This window comes from Myotis davidii, unplaced genomic scaffold (assembly GCF_000327345.1).
Source record: "Myotis davidii unplaced genomic scaffold, ASM32734v1 scaffold1314, whole genome shotgun sequence".
Taxonomy (NCBI): Eukaryota; Metazoa; Chordata; class Mammalia; order Chiroptera; family Vespertilionidae; genus Myotis; species Myotis davidii.
Window position 1 is genome coordinate 50,459 of NW_006285250.1, and position 12,176 is coordinate 62,634.

Sequence of the window (12,176 nt, forward strand, 5' to 3'; positions counted from 1 at the left end):
CCAACAAGGCTGCCCCATGCCTTCAGTTCTCACACTGTAACCAAGTATTCTTTTCCCAGCCCATGAAGTGCCATGCGTTTTCTATTTTTGTACTTTGTGTTGGTTATTTCTCTGCATAAAATGGCCCTCAAGCATAGTGCGCATGTGTAGCTATTTCTATAGGATGAGTTTACATAGAAGTGGAATTTCTGTATCAAAAGAAATGAAAATCAATAACTTTAAAAAGATACCTCTTAGTTTTGTTTCTAAAATTTATCTTTCCAGCCTCAGCGGATGGGAGCTTTGATTACCCTTATCAACATTGGAGATTATCAACTTTTAAATGTTTACTAATTTGATGGGGAAATAATGCTATCTTCTTTCTTAAAACTTAAAATCGAGTGTTTTCATATGGAAAACCGCATTAAGAGTAGCATTCATCCCTGACCGGTTTGGCTCAGTGGATAGAGCGTCGGCCTGCGGACTCAAGGGTTCTGGGTTCGATTCCGATCAAGGGCATGTACCTTGGTTGCGGCCACATACCCAGCTGGGAGTGTGCGGGAGGCAGCCGATCAATGTTTCTCTCTCATCGATGTTTCTAGCTCTCTATCCCTCTCCCTTCCTCTCTGTAAAAAATCAATAAAATATATATTTTTAAAAAAAGTAGCATTCAATGAATTTTAGAAAACCAAATGCAAATGTGAGGCTCAGCACCAGATCAAGCACCCTGACTCTCCTTCCTCCTCATGCTCTGTTCCCGACACTAACCACCTCTACAGCGGCACTTCTGAGGGCATAGATTCAGTCAGCTGTTTTGGTACTTTATAGAAATTGAATCATATAATATAGTACACTATTTTGTGTCTGGCTTTTTGACTTGACTTGTGAGATTCTTTGAAATCATTGCAGGGGCCAAAACCGGTTTGGCTCAGTGGATAGAGCGTCGGCCTGCGGACTGAAAGGTCCCGGGTTCGATTCCGGTCAAGGGCATGTACCTGGGTTGCGGGCACATCCCCAGTGGGAGATGTGCAGGAGGCAGCTGATCGATGTTTCTCTCTCATCGATGTTCCTAACTCTCTATCTCTCTCCCTTCCTCTCTGTTAAAAAATCAATAAAATATATTTAAAAAAAAAAAAAGAAATCATTGCAGGGAGTTGTGGAAAACTCATTCTCACTGCTCTCTCTCTCTCTCTCTCTCTCTCTCTCCCCCCCCTCTCTCTCTGTTACTTTATTTTGCTCTTAGGTAAAATAGTTTTCAGTTTATTAACAGATAATAGGTGTCTTTATAATATTAAATGTCCCCACTTAGAAACATAGCAACTCTCGGGACTTAATTTCTTTTTATTGATACTGAACATTTCTTATTGTATTGCCTTTGAAGTAATTTGTAATTTTCATTGCTGTTATGAAAGGAATCTGTTTTTTTTTCTATTTTAAGAGCAAATAGAAAATATGATTTTTATATGCTGATTTGAAATCTGTTGAAATTTATAAATGTTCTTTATCAATCCCAATAGTTTAAGTAATTATCTTGAACTTCTAGGTAAAGTGTAATTTGTAAAGGAACATATAAGGACACTTTTGCTACTTTCCCCCAGTAGTTGTGACTTATTTCTTGGTCTTTGGGCTCAAAGCCTAGTACCATGTTGAATAGCGGAGCTGATGCAGACAACCTTCCCGCATCCTGACTTCAATGCGACTGCTTCTCATGCTCCAGCAGTTTCACTGCTTGTTCTGAATTTATGGCAGATGTTATTTATCAAGTTAAGGGTGTTTTCTTCCTTTTCTGTTGTTAATGTTAATGAAAAATAGGAATTGAATTTGAGCATATTTTAAAAATATTCATTAATGTCAATTTCTTGATTTGTTAATGTAGAAAATTACATGAAAAGATGTTCTAATATTGAGATAGCCTTATAATTATGGGATTAATTGATAATTGGCTATGATGAGGGTTTGTGAGAATTATCTCGATTTTATAATATACTAGAGGCTCGGTGCATGAATTCATGAACCAGTGGGATCGGACCAAAACTGGCTCTCCTACATCTTCTGAGGGGTCCCAGATTGTGAGAGGGTGCATATATATATGACTGTATAGCAAGTAGGGATTTTTTCCATCTTTTTCTGTTCCTGTAATAATTTATATAAGGATTATCTATTTCTTAAAAGCTTGGTAGAATTTGTCTCTAAATTGTCTGAAATGAATTTTTTAAAGGATAGATCTTTGATTACCTATTCAATTACTTTTATAGTTATTGAATTATTCTGTTTTCTACCTCTTATTTCTCCTTAAATCAACATATAAATTTAAATTTTTTTAAAAAAATCATCCATTTCTTCTATATTTTCAAACATATTGGTATAAAACTTATATAATCTTTAATAATTTAAATAAACTACTGTTGGACATTTAGTTTGTTCACTTTCTTTTTTCTAAGGTTTATTTTCTTTATGAGAATTGCCAAAAGTTTACTTTACTCTTCTTTTAAAAAATTCATTTTTGTTTATATTGATAAAGTCTACTATATTTATATTCTGTTTCATCAATTTCTGCTTTTACTTTTATAATACTTCCTCTTTACTTTTGTGTTCTTTTCAGAATTTTCTTGTAATGTGCTGGGAGCCAGTCCATCCTTGCTGTTTCAAGGGACCTGGCATATATGGCATACTGTTCTTAATATGTTTGCTCACCTTCTTGGTGCTGTGTTTTAACCAAGGTCACCTCTCTGAGAAAGGTTGTTTCCCCAGGTAGGGATTTCCCCCTGAAGTTAGGGAGGGGATAAAACCCCTTAACTAAGTGCCAGGCGGGTAATTAATCACTTTAACTACGAACAATCATGCTTAAGCTACATAATCTTTACTCCCTGGAATGGAGATAAGAAACATCCTAACCTTTGGAATAGAGATTGATAGGATTGGAATCAACTGGTATAAATACAGATGTAACAAGACAACAGGAGACAGAACTTAGATGAAGATCCTAGAGACAGAACCTGGCTACAGAACCTGGATAGAACATGGCAAGAGAACCTGACTAGAACCTGGTGACTGAACCTGGCTGGAGAACCTGGACAGAACCTGGCTGGAGAACCTAGCGAGGGAACATGGCTACAGAACCTGGCTGGAGAACCTGGAGAGCCTAGCAAGAGAACACGGACACAGAACCTGGCTAGAGATCCTAACCAGAACTTCGCTGGAGATCCTGGCTAGGCTGCTGATCAACTGAACACTGTCTCCATGTCATTCCCTCTTCGCCGACTCCGTCCACACCTTTGGGGACCCCTGGACCTGCTGGGGCTGGACCCCAGCAGTAATGAATGACTAGTTTGTTTTTTAACTTTATTTTTAATTTTTCTTATAAATATATTTAAGGCTGTAAGTTTTCCTTGCTCACACCCCACAGGGCCATTCATTTCTCAATAATTTGTAATTTCTGCATCAATTTCTTTTTTTTTTTTATTGCACATCACTCCTTTGTTATACTGATCTGGAAATAAAAGACTTAGTAGTTATGCTCAAAATGCATACTGGGTGCAAGTGGCAGGGCCACGCAATGGGAACAGGATTCAGAACTCAGACACAGTGAGAGACACCCCTGGATATGTTCAAGAGGCATTTCACTGCCAGGAAACAATGAGGCAGGAGCAGGACTCCAGAACACACAGCAGGATGACTCCTACATCTCAGAGTCAAGGAGCTCATCCCACCACAGACTAGAAACCCCAGAAGGGTGTTTGCTTTGTATTAGTCTATACCAGAGGCCTGGTGCACAAATTTGTGCACATTTAAAAGAAATTAATTAGAAGATATATTTTAATATCACTATTCTCCCTTTCTCTATAATAGAAGCATCAACCAAATTCACCATTGACAATGACAGATGGAAACACACACGTGCGATTGGCGCCAGCGAGAGCTTTATATATATATAGATAACTTAACTTCCTTTTTTTGTAAAAGTAAATACAACATGTCAACAGTCAGGATTGATCCCAATCCTCTGGAGCCAGCGTTTCAGGGGTCAGGGAGGAAATGTTTGTTTGAATCACCACTCATTCATCTTCGATAACTTCTCCTCATTGGTCACCCCTTAGCATGGCTCCTCCCTACCCCCTACTCCAGCAGGTCCTTAGTAGTAAACAAAGCACTAGCAAAAAAAGAGTTACTACCTCCGGACTCTCTTAGGTAAGAGTCTTCCCTCGGTTTAGAGTGAGGACCCGTGCCCCAGAGGTGCCATTCTGATGAGATGGCATGAAGGGAGTGGGTGCAGGAGACAAAATGGTTAAACCATAATTGGGAGCCACCCGTCCCCATCTGCAGCTGCAACCTAAGATGCCTACAGATATGGGCAGTGTGACCTGTGCACAGGAGCGATGCAGAGGAATGGGGTGGGAGGGAGGGTGTCCTTGGGAAATTCACCAGCCTGCTCGCCTTCACTTCCTGGCCTCGCCCGGGGCAGCCACAGCCTCCATGGCTTCAGTGTGGTCTCTTCTTCCCCCAGGAACTGCATGGGCTTGATGGGCTTCAAGTTCGTCCAATTCCTAGGCAATGGGAATACCCGTCGGCAGGTTCAGCTCTATGACAGCCTCCTCAGAAAGCACCCCGCCCCCATGTCTGACAATGCCCCAGAGGCTGCTGCCATGGGCTGCAATCAGTACCGTGTCCCCTCCTTGATCAGGGGAACTATTTCTTCATTCCCAAAGGGCAGAGCTCTGGCAAGGGTGTCCTTCAGACTCTCCCAGGAGAGTGGCTGATCTTCACTGAGGTCTGCATACCCGCGACCCTTACTGATGTGGCTGTAGAAGGGAAGGTCCGGCTCCATCAGTGGTGGGATATCCTAGGAGCGCCTCCAGGCCTTTACCTGGGCCTCGCCATGCTTCGCAGCAGTTTCTGCTTTATTAAGGCCTGTCAGACCCCCACAGGGCCGCTCATTGAGAGGCCACGTCCTCACCACAGGCAGCCACATGTGGTCCAAGGCATCCAGCACTGCCCAGAGGGTCTGCATTGCCCTCTTCTGCACTGAGGTGAAGCAGATGTCAAACTCCCAGCCGGCATCTCCCAGCGCCTGCCCACACTTGGTTTCCTCGAGCCTCTCGGTCCTCCAGGTTCCATGCTCTGGCCCTGTGGGATCAGCACCGGCTTGCAGGCGCCCCCACGGCGGTTCCGAGTACCCTGCAGACTGGGGCTCACTGAGTCTCAATTTCCTTTTTCAGCCAAGAATGATTGGAGGTGTGTTTTATATTTTAAAGGGACTTGAATTTCCTTTATAACCAAGAAAAGGCACAGCAATGCTAATATACTTAACATTGCCGACTGTATACCTATAAATAGTTAAGATGGTAAATTTAATGCGATGTATATTTTAGCACAATTTAAAAAAATTTTAATGCAAAAATAGGTAAGTAGTTTTCTGGGCGGCCTCCATGTAACCACAAGGGTCTTTAAAAATGGAAGAGGAGGCAGAAGTTCAAGTGAGCTGGCAGCACTGGGAAGACTTGCCCATCCTTGCTGGCTGTGAAGACGGAGAAAGGAGTCAGGAGCTGAGAAATGCAGCAGTCAGCCTACAGAAACCGGAAAAGCAGGGCACAGATGCTCCCCTGCAGGAAGGAAAGCTTCCCTGCCTTGATTTTAGCCAGGCCTGTTTTGGAATTCAGTCTCCAGAACCGAAAGAGAATAAATTTGTATTGTTTCGCTGTGTAAGGGCATTTTTTAACAAATCCATTTGAACAGATTTTAAGAGAGGCTATAACAGTGCAAATTTTTTTAAAAATATATTTTTATTGCATTCAGAGAGGGAGGGTTAGAGAGAGATAGAAACATCAAGGATGAGAGAGAATCATTGATTGGCTGCCCCTTGCATGCCCCACACTGGGGATTGAGCCCTCAACCTGGGTAAATGCCCTGATTGGGAATCTAACTGTGACCTCCTGGTTTATAGGTTGACCCTCAACCACTGAGCCATGCCAGCCGGGTTAATCATGCAAATTCTAATGAACTTTTATTAGCAACAGTTAACCCCTGAGGTTCATATGAGATATAGCATTAGTATTAGCCCCTTTTTAGATCTGCAATCTAAGCATATGATGCATATGGCCTGACATATACTGGTACACCATAGGGAAATTCTTCCTAAAAGGTACTCAGAGCCTCTCGTCCTCTTGCCATCCTTCTGTACAAACAGTGCAGAGAGCACTGTCCACGTTCTTCACTGAGAAAATGGAAGCAGAAGAAAGTTAGGCTCCCAGACCTCAGGATCTCAGTGGTCAGTTGGGGGCAGAATCTCCCAGATCAGGGCTGTTTATTTCCACCATCCTCACTGAGCTCTCCAGAACCCACTCCATACGGCCAGTATCAAAACACAAAGCCTCTGGGACCAGAGCCAGCGAGGCCCAAAGAGCCAGAGCTCGGGAAACATTAACCTGAAACACTATTAAAACTTTCATCTGCAGTCATTACAATGGTAGTGAGAGTGTAAGCTCAGGAGAGAGAGAGAGAGAGAGAGAGAGAGAGAGAGAGAGAGAGAGAGAGAGACCACAGCTCACCAGCCTCTTTGCCCTCATCAGGGCTTAAGGGAATTCTGTTCTTGTACAGAACCTTTGCCACTGTGTCCCAGCTGTGCTCCACCTGCCTATCCTTTGAACTTTAGATTGCATTAGGAGAGCTAACGTTTGCTGGTCTGGCAGGAGGCTGAGGCTCTTCTCCCCTCGTCTCCATGGCCATTCGAGAAAGGTCTGAGAATAAGAATGATTCCTTCAATAAATGGAGACAGAGCCTCCTCTTGCCAACAATATTTTCATCAGTCTTCCACTTTACTGTTTTTAAAACGGAATTCAAGGTGATTTTCAGGTTTGGTGAAATTCCTCTGACCTAGGATTCTCCAAGTTCATAGGTAAGGGCAGGACTTTCTGGCCTATCAGATGGGGAAACTGAGGCAGGGATTGGGAGAGTGATGAAGTCAAAGTTACTCAAGATTAGAAAGAGCAGAATTTTAAAATCTCTCATTCTTAATGAGTTGATAAGATACTTAAGCAGTGGGTTTCCGATTTCCCCCTTTTCCCCCCTCAGTGATTCCTTGGTTTCTTAGAATAAGTACCTCCTACACTGCATTTATAGCTCTCTTTCTACAAGGCACAAAATGAGGATGAAGATGAAGATGAACTCCATGTACTTAAAAGAGGAGCAACACTTTCTCTCCTACCCTGCTCCCCATCTCAAATTATCCAAATAATTTCTGCAGTCCCTAAGTCCTGTAAAAAACTTAGAATCATCTTTTAAAAGCTTACATTTCTTGGTGTGAAAATGCTATTCCGACTGTGAATTATGGGGGCAAAAATATTTGCATACAATATTTAATAGGACCTTTACAATAAACTTTACAAACTTTAAAAAAAATATTTTATTGATTTTTTTACAGAGAGGGAGGGAGAGGGATAGAGAGTTAGAAACATCGATGAGAGAGGAACATCGATCAGCTGCCTCCTGCACACCTCCTACTGGGGATGTGCCCGCAACCAAGGTATATGCCCTTGACCCGAATTGAACCTGGGACCCTTCAGTCTGCAGGCCGATGCTCTATCCACTGAGCCAAACCGGTTTGGCAAACTTTACAAACTTTTATATAATCTTTTGTATAATCTTTACAAACTACTTTCTTATGTAATCTTCCTCAGAAAGCAGTTTACTGAAGAAGACAGTTTATCAAAGTTGTAAGTTGTTAAGAAGTTACTAAGGAAAATCATTTATGGGCAAAATAAAATATTGATCAAATGGTTATAACTTGAAGTGAGCTCTCACATAAAGGATAAATAAAATGCAAAGATATAAAGGCACTCAAGTGAAAAGGGATCTAGAAATAGAATTGATTACTAAGGGTTGTTTTGCTTGGTTTTGTTTTGTTGTTTGTTTTTTATGAAGGGCTGAAATGCCTTCCCTGGCCATAATCTCCTCTTTTTCCTGCTCCATGAAAAGAATCAATAAAAACACCTGAAACTTATAAGGAACTACTTCAACAGAGGCTGTGAGAAAGGGGAGTCATTGAAGTGATTCTTTAAGCTAAAGCAATAGCCAATAGTTGATGGAAGCTGTGAAAACAACGTTTCACCCTAAGGCAGAAAAGCCATGGACGTAGCCATCTTACATGTTATATGACTTTAACAATAAGGATTAAAGAGAAACGACAAAGACCTTTTAAAACCAAGTCTTGGGAAAATAAACTGTGTTATGAATGATCATGTTTAGAATTTGTAAGAAATGAACTGAGTTTTGCCACATAGCAAAGTTTTTTCAAACTATGGTCCATAGATTAGAGCATCTGAAGCAAAGGGCACTAGAGATGGAATGCCACTGTTCACCTATATTCAAGCATTTTCCTTTCTACCTGAATATACCATGAAACTGTATTCCCTTTTCCAATTTACAGTGAGGTGTCATTTCTAGATTGAGTTCAGCCTCTACCATAATAGGCTGTAAACACTCTCATGTGCTAATATATCATATTCTCAATCTTATCTCTTTCTCTCTCTGTCTCTCTGTCTCTCTCTCTCTCTCTCTGTCTCTTTAATATATCACATTCTCAATCTTATCTCTCTCTCTCTCTCTCTCTCTCTCCCCCTCCCTCTCTCTCCCTCTCTCTCCCTCTCCTCTTCCTGTTTAGATATAGGGCTTTCCCACAGAGGATTCTCAGTTCTTACAAGATGACAGGACCATAAAATGTAAGGAGTCTTGTTCGCTAATTCTCTACACAGGAAGCTGCCAATTTGGTTCAGGATATGAGTGAGAAATGAACCTTTTATGTGTTAACTATTTGAGGTTTGAAGGTTATTTGTTATGAGGATAAACTACCTTGATTAATACAATACATATTAAAATGACCTGATTCATTGAACCATTCTAAGATACATCGAATCAGAAACTCTTGGAATAGGATCCAGAAATCTGAAATTCTTAACATGTTCTCCAAGTGATTCTACCCACATTGAAGTTGGAAAAATTGTGATAAGTAGAAATACCTGGTGCTCTAGGAGCAAATATAAAAAAACATTTAACTGAGGTGTGATGGCTTCAAGGAAGATATCTCAACTAAAGCATGAAGGATGAATAGGATTCCGGATGGAAGGGAAGAGGAAAGACGGAGGGTAAAATGTTATTCTAGGTAGGCAAACAGTATGCACTAAGATAAAAATGAGAGAACATGCAACTTAACATTAGGATAGTAATGATGAGAGCTGGGGCTAGACAACTAAGTATGGCCAGATCAATGAGGGCTGTGGAAATCAATTTAAGGAACTCAGAAATTATCTGGAGGGAAATGAGGTGCCACTGAAGGGGATTAAAAGGAAATGCACTTTATTAGAATTACCTGTAAAAATTTCTCCAACTGTATTGAGGAGAATGGATTGAATGGGCCAAGACTGGGGGAAACCAGTTAAAAGACTGATTTGTGTGTGTTGCAGAATTCCAGGTGATAAGTTAACTAATTAATTTGTTCATGCAACTAACTTTTAATAAGCCCCATGTGAGGGTCTTGCAAATTTTAAAGCTGAGAGAGAGAGAGAGAGAGAGAGAGAGAGATTGAATTTAAAAGGTAGTGACCCAGAATGACCAGTAAGGCTGAAGAGAAGTACTGTACTGGTAATTGATGAAATGTGGGAGTGGAGGAAGAAGTCCAAGATGATGCTATGGTTTCTGGCATGAATAAATGGTACCACCATTCATGGAAATAAAGAAGACAGGAATAAGATTAGTTGAAAGAGAGATTATGTTCAATTTTGGATTTATACTGCCTGATTTCAAGGCTTATTATAAAGATATAGTAATCAAGACTGTATGGTATGGACATAAAAGTAGCACAATAGATCAATGGAACAAATTAGAGAGTCCAAGATTTTTCAATAAAGTCACAAAAGCAATACAGTGGAGTAAATACAGTCTTTTCAACAAATGATTCTGTAACAATTGGACAACCATATGCAAAAAAAAACCCACTTTGATCATAGCGTATACCATATAAAAATTATCTCAGAACTGATTTTAGATGTAACTGTAAAACCTAAAACTATAAAAGAAAATGTCTATAAACTCAGACAAAGATTTCTTAGATACAATATCAAAAACCCAAGCCATAAAAAAATGGACATATTGGATTATATCAAAATTAAACACTTTGAAAGAAACTTCATCAAAATTAAGAACTTCATTAAGATAATGAAAAGACAAGCCACAGATTGGGAGAAAATACTTGAAAGTCACATATTTGGTAAAAATCAAAACAAAACAACTTAGATCCAGAATATATAAAGAATTCTGAAAATGCAGTAATAATAATAAAAAATTAAAAATGGGCAAAATTTTGAAAATTTACTTCACCAAAGAAGATATATAGATGACAAGTATTTACATGAAAATTTGCTCATCATTAGTCATTAAGGAAATGTAAATAAAAATTTTAAGAAGATGCCACTGAATACCCATTAGAATGGCTAAATTTAAAAGACTGATCATACCATGTGCTGGGGAAGGTGTGGAGCAACTGGCACTTTCATGCACCACATACTGCTGGTGGGAATGAAAAATGGTACAACTACTTTGAAAAACAGTTTGGCAATTTCTTAAAAAGTTAAACATATACCTACCACATGATCCAGATATTGACTTATAGGTATTTACTGAAGATGTATGTCTATATAAAGACTTGTATTTATATATATCAGATTTATTTGTAATAGTATATCTATAGTACAATGGAATACCATTCAGCAACAAAAAGGAATTAACTCAATTGATATATGCAATAACATAGATGAATCTCAAAATTATAACTGAAAAGTCATTAAAAAGAGTATATGCTATATTATTTTATTTATTAAAAACTCTAAAATGTCCAAATGAGTCTTTAGTGACAGAAAGCAGATCATAGTTGCCTGAGGACTGATGGGGAGTGATGTAGTGAAGGGGGCAAACTACGGCCCGCAGGCCGGATCCAGTCTGTTTGAAATGAATAAAACTATAAAAGAAAAAGACCGTACCCTTTTATGTAATGACGTTTACTTTGAATTTATATTAGTTCACACAAACACTCCATCCATGCTTTTGTTCCAGCCCTCCGGTCCAGTTTAAGAACCCATTGTGGCCCTCGAGTCAAAAAGTTTGCCCACCCCTGGAGAGGGAGGGATGACAAAGGAATACAAAGAAACATTTGGGGGTGATAAATATGTTCATTATCTTGGTTGTGATGATGGTTTCATGGGTGTATACATATGTAAAAGTTATTCAAATTGCACACTTTAAATATGTGTATATATCAGCATACCTCAATAAAACTGTAAAACTGTTAAAATACTTAAAAAAAAATAAAAAACAATCATTCAATTCTTTAAGGGCCTGAACAGAATAAAAGAAAGAATTCTTATTTAAAAAGAATTTTCTCTCTCTCTGCCTGCCTGTCTTTGAGCTGGGAATCAGTCTTCTCCTGCCTTCAGACTTGGACTCACACTGGGACTTGCACCATTGGCTTTCTTGGCTCTCCAACTTGGAACTAGAGATCTTGGGAATTCTCAGCCTCCACAATTGCATGAGCCAATTCCATAAGTAAAGTAAATCTCTCTCTCTCTCTCTCTCTCTTGCTCTCTCTGTAGATGGATATATAGAGATATACACATATAAATATAGGTAGAATATATAATTCTTTATAATTATATAGAATTCTACATAAATACATAATTACATATAATATAAATCCTATATCCTATCTACTATAGAGGAAATATGCTAATTGACCATCACACCCTCACAAAGATGGTGGCACCCACAGCCAATAAAGAGGGAATATGCTAATTGACCATCACACCCTCACAAAGATGGCAGTGCCCACAGCCACAAGATGGTGGTGCCTAGTCCCCTCAGCCCCACCTCATCCAGCCAGAGTCCCCAAGTCCCCTCAGCCCCACAGGGGAAGTCAATTGGGCCAGCAGGGGGAGAGGGCAGTTGGAGGCAATCATGCTGACAAGGGAGCAGCTAGGCATCAATAAGGTTGGCAGGGGAGTGGTTAGGGGGCTATCATGCTGGCAGGCAGAGTGGTTAGGAGCCAGCAGTCCCAGATTGTGAGGGGGATGTCCGACTGCCAGTTTAGGCCCGATCCCCGAGGGGTCCCAGATTGGAGAGGGTGCAGGCTGGGCTGAGGGACAACCCCCCCCCAC

General features: G+C 40.2%; 1 pseudogene; it reads right to left on the minus strand.

Moving 5' to 3' along the window:
* Nucleotides 1-4,304: 4,304 nt before the first annotated feature.
* LOC102772731 overlaps nucleotides 4,305-12,176 on the minus strand; it is a 62,105-nt pseudogene continuing 54,233 nt past the window's right edge.